This window comes from Notolepis coatsorum, assembly GCF_963971535.1.
Source record: "Notolepis coatsorum genome assembly, chromosome: 1".
Lineage (NCBI taxonomy): Eukaryota > Metazoa > Chordata > Actinopteri > Aulopiformes > Paralepididae > Notolepis > Notolepis coatsorum.
This window is the reverse complement of record NC_140165.1, coordinates 272,998,771-273,007,008: the sequence shown is the minus strand read 5'-3', so window position 1 is coordinate 273,007,008 and position 8,238 is coordinate 272,998,771. Positions and strand designations below refer to the sequence as shown.

At 43.6% G+C, this 8,238-nt stretch overlaps 1 protein-coding gene across 8 annotated transcripts in view; it reads left to right on the top strand.

Moving 5' to 3' along the window:
* The first annotated feature begins 1,207 nt into the window (after positions 1–1,207).
* The window catches only part of LOC311232811 (von Willebrand factor A domain-containing protein 5A-like), a 152,016-nt gene continuing 144,985 nt past the window's right edge, over positions 1,208–8,238 (top strand). For 7 of the 8 annotated variants that reach the window (XM_084319621.1, XM_084319620.1, XM_084319617.1 and 4 more), the window contains exon 1: positions 1,208–1,327. The gene's annotated coding sequence lies outside the window, so the exon portion shown is untranslated. Of the gene's footprint in view, positions 1,328–6,264; positions 6,324–8,238 lie in introns of all 8 variants that reach the window. The other variant, XM_084319615.1, reaches the window with a different exon arrangement.

Here is an 8,238-nt window from a genome sequence, read left to right as displayed (position 1 = left end):
TTGTCTTATTTACTTAATGATATTTTTTTTATCATATCAAAATTAAAAACAAAGTTTGAAAATGCAGATATTTCTAAATCTGTGTTTTCAGAATTGAAATTACACCTGAGGTTTATATATTATATTTGATTGCATACCAGAGTAACTAAACACTATTACAACATACTCAGAACTTTAGATCTTGTTGGACTGGAATAATTAGAATTATATACTTTTTTGTGTGTCTGACGGAGTTAACCCAAATCAAGTTTCAAAGGGAAACATGTGAATTTGTTCAAAATGTTTTTCTATGTAGAGCCCGCACCTTTACATGTTAAATAGCTCAGACCTTTCTCTACATGAATATACAACTCTAATCAATATAGTGTGCATTCTCAAAATATAATATTAAAAGGTGTTTTGTCCCGACTCTCAGAATCAGTGACTTATCTTGTCTAGCACAGTCTCTGGAGCGTAACAGCAAGAAGCATTTTGTATAAAAGTATTCTGTACTTCTGTATGACAACTCATTAAAGAAACTTGAAACTTGAAAACTCTTGTAGACCAGGCCCATTGCAAGTTACTGTACTCTGTCGTCTACTCTAAGCCATCCTAGGTTGTCAAAGTGGGCAGGGGTGAGGTGGGTTCTGGGGGTAAGGTCAAGTAGTAGTCTGACCAGTTTGTTTTGTGATGTTTGCAATCTTGTTTTTAGCGCCTTTGAGGTGCTTTGGTACCATGAGGTGCAAGCATAGTTGTAGTACCCTTGAATGAGTGCTCCTCCCAGAGTCTTCAGGGTATTCTTGTTTACCAGAGAGGAGATCCGGTACAAGAATCTAGTTTGTTGGTTGACTTTTTTTATTACATTAGATGCCATTTTGTCACAGGCAAGATTTGCCTCTAGGATGGAACCCAGGTAGGTAATTTCGTCTTTCCTTGTGACAATATTGTCACCCACTGGCACTGTAACTGAGAAGCCGTCGGTCTTGCTGAATTTGTTATTTGAACCGAAGAGAATGGACTCTGTTTTGCCCATGTGTAATGATAGTTTGTTATCAGCGAGCCATATGTGGGTGTGGGTCCGCAAAGTGTCGCGGTCCTGAGAGTGTCGGTGCTGTGCCAGCTGTGGTCCTGCAGCTGGATGCATCTCGTAGAATCCCTCATACTATGTGCGTGACTCTTATGTTGACCAATGAGAGCGCTTCCTTGTGTTACCGGAATCGACTCAGTCGTCAAACAGAAAAGCTGGGAACGAGGTTAAACAGAAACCAAGGAAAGTATAAATGACAGAATTGACAGCTTCGGACCGTCAATAAACTTCACTGTACTGATTGCAGCCACAGCATACAAGGTAGGAATCCGCTGTTGACGACGTTTTGATTGATTGATTGAAAAGTGTATTAACAGATTGCAGAATGGGTACAGCTCAATACATACAATTGTTAAGAGGATGCAGACCTGAGAAAGACTTTCGTCTTGTTTCCATCAGGGTCCCCCATTTTCAATTCATCATATGACACACATGACATACAGATAGACAGTACTGCTACATCTATACATTTATGACATACCAGATTTTCAAATACAGTACTGTTTGTGATACTAAAAAAATCCAGAAGAAGAGTATATACATTTGACATAGAAACTGTGCATTGGGGGAGGTTGGGTAGGTGGGGTGGGGCTGTACATTGGAGGTGGGGGGGGGGGGGGGGGGGGGGGGGGGGGGGGTTGGGTAGGGGGGGGGGGGACACTGTACATTGGAATACTGACATACATTTGACATAGAAACTGTACATTGGAGGAGGTTGGGTAGGTGGGGTGGGGTTGGGTGGGGCTGTACATTGGAATACTGACAAAGCCATGCTTGGTCTTTATTGTACAACTGGGTTAGGACATTTGTATTTTGTAGGGGCCAGTTTTGAATTGCAGTCTCCCGTAGATGTTATTTGAGAGTGTTTTTGAAGGTGGGTAGTGATTTACATTCCTTTACAGCTTTGGGTAGGGCGTTCCACACGTTGGCGCTGTATTTTTGTGTATAACTTAAGTTGCGCCTATAGTCGAGGAACAGACCATATCGACAATTACATATTTTAACACAAATGTGAATTTACAGTTTACATGGGCACATTTTAAGGTGAAGCCTACTAAATATGGTGTGCCTTTTGCGTGCAAATGCGACTGACGTAGGGCGCTACCCCGTACTACTGTATACTTGTATATAATTATAATTGTATGGGGGGACAGGTGTCGTGCCTAATTCCGACCCGCCGCCAAGTTATGATGACCTACCCCCCTCGGGTGAACGCGCATAGACCTCGCGTGGACGCGCATACACCTCGTGAACGCGCATACACTCTATCAGCCTATCAGCGCAGTTTATCAGCCTGCGCAGCGATCGTGATTCGTGGATGAATGAAGAATGAATGAAAACTTTATTTAACAGATTGCAGAATGGGTACAATACAGTACGGCTCAATACATACAATTGTTAAGGGGATGCAGACCTGAGAAAGACGTTTGTCTTGTTTCCATCAGGGTCCCCCATTTTCAATTCATATAGACATTTATGACATACACAACATACATGACATTTATGGCATAGGGACATATAGGTATTTAGTACTGATACATTTGTGACTAAGCGGTATTCAAATATACAGTACTGTTACCCCTAGATCCTGACAGAGTATATGATATGATCAGGCATGCGTTGTTCATGGGACGGGGTAGCACGGTGTGCAAGCTCACTCGCTATTTGCATATCAATAGCGCCGGTCGTCAGGTGTGTTAAATACGTTCTCAGACACATTCACACCTAACATGTTGTGAAGACGTGTTACATTCCATTCGTAGAGGCAATTAGGCACTGTCTTTAGTCTGTGCCCAAGCGAGGGGACATTAAATGCGCATTCGCGGGAGCGCGCGCACGCGCGAGCGCGCGTGGTGCGTGTCACCCCAGATGATTTCAATAACGCACCACTGGATATGATGGGGAGGGGACTGTACATTAGGAGGGGGTGGGTGGGTGGGAGGGAAATATACATACGGCAGGGAGGGAATATATACATGCGGTGGGGAGGAGACTGTCTATTAGGAGGTGGTGGGGGTTTTGGGCATTTACAGTGGCCAGTTTCGAATTGCAGCCTCCCGTAGGTGCTCTTTAAGAGCGGTTCTGAATGTGGGCAGGGATTCACATTCCTTTACAGCTTTGGGTAGGGCGTTCCACATTGTTGTGGCATAATTGCGAAACGTGTTTAGTCCCTTGTTTGAGCCGAATCTGGGTTTAACATGATTTGTTGAGCTTCCTCTGGTGTAGTGGTTGTGGTATTCACTGACCTTTGGGAAGTATTTTGACATGTACATGGGCACCCCGGTCGTATAGTGTATCTTGTAGACCAGGCCCATTGCAAGTTGCTGTACTCTGTCGTCTACTCTAAGCCATCCTAGGTTGTCAAAGTGGGCAGGGGTGAGGTGGGTTCTGGGGTTCAGGTCAAGTAGTAGTCTGACCATTTTGTTTTGTGATGTTTGTAATTTGGTTTTAAGCGCCTTTGAGGTGCTTTGGTACCATGAGGTGCACGCATAGTCATAGTACCCTTGAATGAGTGCTCCTGCCAGAGTCTTCAGGGTATTCTTGTTTACCAGAGAGGAGATCCGGTACAAGAATCTAGTTCGTTGGTTGACTTTTTTTTATTACATTGGATGCCATTTTGTCACAGGAAAGATTTGCCTCTAGGATGGAACCCAGGTAGGTAATTTCGTCTTTCCTTGTGACAATATTGTCACCCACTGTAACTGAGAAGCCGTCTGTCTTGTTGAGTTTGTTATTTGAACCGAAGAGAATGGACTCTGTTTTGCCCATGTGTAATGATAGTTTGTTATCAGCGAGCCATATGCAGATTTTGCCTAGTTCCGTGCTGAGGGTTTTTTCAACCTGCAACTTGTTCTTGTCAGAGACCAGCAGGGCTGAGTCGTCCGCAAACAGGAACAAGTTGCAGTCACAGGCTGACGACATGTCATTTGCATAAATTAGGAAGAGTAGCGGTCCTAGTATGCTTCCTTGTGGAACACCACAGCTCACTGTGAGGGGGGGGGGATAGAGTACCGTTTACCTCTACCATCTGTTCTCTCCCCTCCAGGTAGGATTGCATCCAGCTCACTGATAAGCTATCAAAACCAATTGCTTTTAGCTTGTCCATTAGAATGGAGTGATTGACAGTGTCGAAGGCCTTTTGTAGGTCCAGCATGACCATGCCGCAGTATTTGCCCGCGTCCACCTCTTGTTTGATGTGGTCGTTCAAATAGAGGAGGCATGTGTCAGTGGAGTGGGACGTTCTGAAGCCAGATTGGAATTCGTAGATTAGATTAGATGCATACACCTCGTGAACGCGCAGACAACGACATGATATATGATGAATTGAAAATGGGGGACCCTGATGTAAACGAGACGAAAGTCTTTCTCTGGTCTGCATCCCCTTACCAATTGTGTGTATTGAGCTGTACTGTATCTGTATTGTACCTATTCTGCAATCTGTTAATAAAGTTTTCAATCAAACTCATCACATTAATCGCAGACATCATGGTAGGCAAACAGTAGGTGATTGTAAAAAGCAGGCGATTCACTCCCAGAGGCACCAGCAGCTTTTAAATGAATACAAAAAACATAAATACAATTCCCAGCCTCTGATCGGCAGTTGGTTTTGCATATTGTGTGTACTTTTTGACAAGGAGCGCGATGGTGGTGTTCATTTTCTGATGTGGAACGCCGATACCGTTTGGCTGGCCAAAAACATCTGATTGGCCAAAGCCAAAGGCTATTGATTGATTGATTGATTGAAAACTTTATTAACAGATTGCAGAATGGGTACAATAGAGTACAGCTCAATACACACAATTGTTAAGGGGATGCAGACCAGAGAAAGACTTTCGTCTTGTTTACATCAGGGTCCCCCATTTTCAATTCATCAGGACATATGACATACACAGATAGACAGTACAGCTACATCTATACATTTATGACATACCAGATTTGCAACGAACGAATTTCTTGAGAACTGAAACGGAACACAATGCTGGTCATTGATTGATTGATTGAAAACTGTATTAACAGATTGCAGAATGGGTACTACATACAATTGTTAAGGGGATGCAGACCAGAGAAAGACTTTCGTCTTGTTTACATCAGGGTCCCCCATTTTAAATTCATCATAACATGACATACACGACATACAGATAGACAGTACTGCTACATCTATACATTTATGACATACCAGATGTGCAAATACAGTACTGTTTGTGATACAAAAAGAGTCTAGAAAAGAGACTACATTAGACGTAGAAACTGTACATTGGAGGAGGTTGGGTAGGTGGGGTGGGGGGGGGGGGACTGTCAGACTGTCAGTGAGTCAGTGATGACTCATCCGCAACGTGACTCCTCCAGGGTGTTTCTGTCATAACATTTGTCTATGGTTGCTGTTGTGTAAACCTTGTAACTTTAGTTCATAAGAGACGTAGAGCATGTGATCACGTTGACTCTTTATTCCTAGGTAAGTCAGGAAGAGCCTTGCAACATACAAATGTGTCCGTGTAGCAACACGAGCCAAACCCTTACAGGACATCTTCCCCTTTTAGTAAGAAACATCTCCCAGTCCCTTAATAACAAAACATAATTTTTTTCAAGTATTACACCACAATAGGCATCCAATATTTGCATAACATTTTCAAACAATAATCTCAACAAGACTCTTGTCTTGCATCTCTTACTGAGATTATGAACACATGCAAATCACATCATCTTTCCTCTCTCTCTCCTTTTTTTTCTTTTCTTTTCTTATTACAAGTTCTGCAGTACAGGGAGTGTCTCTGGTCAGAGCAACACTGGGGAGTACTCCCCGTTTACAGTAGTTTTATTACAAGCATGAAACAAGAACATCATGTGAAGGGCGCGAACAGTTAATTAACAGACAGTTAATTCTGCTGACATGTTACTTTCTGCTTACTATACATTAAGTTACAAACGGATGCCTGCACAGGAAATGGCCTTGTGTTAGAGGGAGAGAGGAACTTCCTGTTTCTGGCAGAAGTGCACCTCTCTTGTAGACATGTTAGATTGTAGACACACAGAGAGACACAGAGTGAGTTCTCTGTAATCTTCTCAAGCAAGTTATTTCATTCATTGCAGATAACAGAATACACAGATATATGAATATCTTTAACATGGACTTAATCGGTTCATCTGAAGGCTTGATATATTGATTTGAATTGAGTAAAATATCAGCGTTCTCTCCTCAGGTGCCGCCTTTGAACTGGATCGAGTCCGTCACTGAGAAGCACTCCCACGGTCAAATAAAGTACACGATAAAGCTTGGTCACTCGCTCCTGCTTCTACATTCATTCCACACACACCCACGTGCACACGCTCACTTTATAAACATTCATTCACTTTAGACATTTTAAACACTTTTTAACACTACACCATATTTTATCTATTGTATCCATTTATTACTAAAAAAATATTTGCACTACATCTCTACCTCATTTTAGAAATGTGCTTGCATTTTGTACTTTAGTTTTGTATATTGTTTCAAGTTTCTCAAGTTTCTTTAATAGTTGTCATACAGAAGTACAGAATACTTTTATACAAAATGTTTCTTACTGTTACGCTCCAGAGACTGTGCAAGACAAGATAAGTATGAAATAAAATAACATAGTATAGCATGTAAATTAGAAGTAAAAAAATTAGGTCACAGTGTTCAGTATAGACATATGTACAATGTTCGATGCAGAGTAGACGTAACTGAGTTACCATATAATATACAATACTGTGTAGTGTACTAATATACAATACTATATAGTGCAAGGCAGAAATAGGATGAGGTGCAATTTAGGTACAATTTACAGTAGGTGTACGAGTTGTAGTGCAAATCCTTTATCAATAAATATAAAGTGTGTTTGTGTGATCTAAAGTGTGGAGAGTGGGTGCTGCAGTGTGTTGTTTGTTTAAGTGAGTGTGTGCGTGTGGGTGTGTGTGCTGTGTGCATTTGATGGTTGTTGCATAGTGTTTATTGTTCGTTTAGCAGCCTGATGGCCTGGGGAGTCTTTCTGTGCTCGCCTTAAGACTCCGGTATCGCTTGCCTGACCGCAGCAGTTCAAAGAGGCAGTTGTTCGGGTGGCTCGAGTCCTTAATAATTCTCTTAGCCTTCCCCTTGCACCGCTTGTTGTAAATGTTCTGGAGGGTGGGAAGCCCCCCTCCAATTGTGCGTTCGGCTGAACGTGTCACTCTTTGTAGTCTGCTACGGTCTTGTGCAGTGCTATTCCCAAACCAGGAGGTGATGTTGCCAGTCAGGATGCTCTCTATTGTACATGAGTAGAAGTTCCTAAGGATCTTCTGACTGACTTGGAACTTCCTTAGGCGCCTGAGGAAGTAGAGGCGTTGTCGTGCCTTCTTCACAACACTGTCAATGTGTGTGGTCCATGTCAAATCCTCGGATATGTGGGCTCCGAGGTACTTGAAACTGTTCACTCTCTCAACCGGTGCCCCGTCGATGCTGAGGGGGCTGTAGTCCTTGACCCCCGACCTCCTGAAGTCCACAATCATCTCTTTTGTTTTGCTGACGTTCAGGGAGAGGCAGTTCTCCTGACACCACTGTGACAGGTTCTCTACCTCTTCCAGGTAGGCCCTTTCGTCGTTGGCAGAGATCAGGCCCACCACTACTGTGTCATTAGCAAATTTGATGATGGTGTTGTTGTTCCGCTGTGCTACGCAGTCATGTGTGTACAGGGAGTAGAGGAGGGGGCTCAGAACACAGCCCTGGGGGGCCCCTATGTTGAGCGTGATGGATGAGGAGGTGCAGTTGCCTGCTCTTACCACCTGGGGTCTGCCCGTCAGGAAGTCCAAGACCCACTGGCAGAGGTCATAGTTCAAGCCCAGGTCCCTGAGCTTGGCTATGAGTTTGGAGGGGACTATGGTATTGAATGCTGAGCTGTAGTCGATGAACAGCATTCTCACATAGTTCCCCTGCCTCTTGTCCAGGTGTGATGCTGCTGTGTGCAGCACATGGGCTATGGCGTCCTCCGTGGACCTGTTGGGGCGATATGCAAATTGCAGAGGGTCCAGGTTGATGGGGAGGGAGGAACAGATGTAGCCCTTCACTAGCTTTTCAAAGCACTTCATGGCTATGGAGGTGAGGGCTACAGGGCGGTAGTCGTTGAGGCAAGCGGGCGTAGATTTTTTGGGTACAGGGATGATGGTGGACTTCTTCAGAC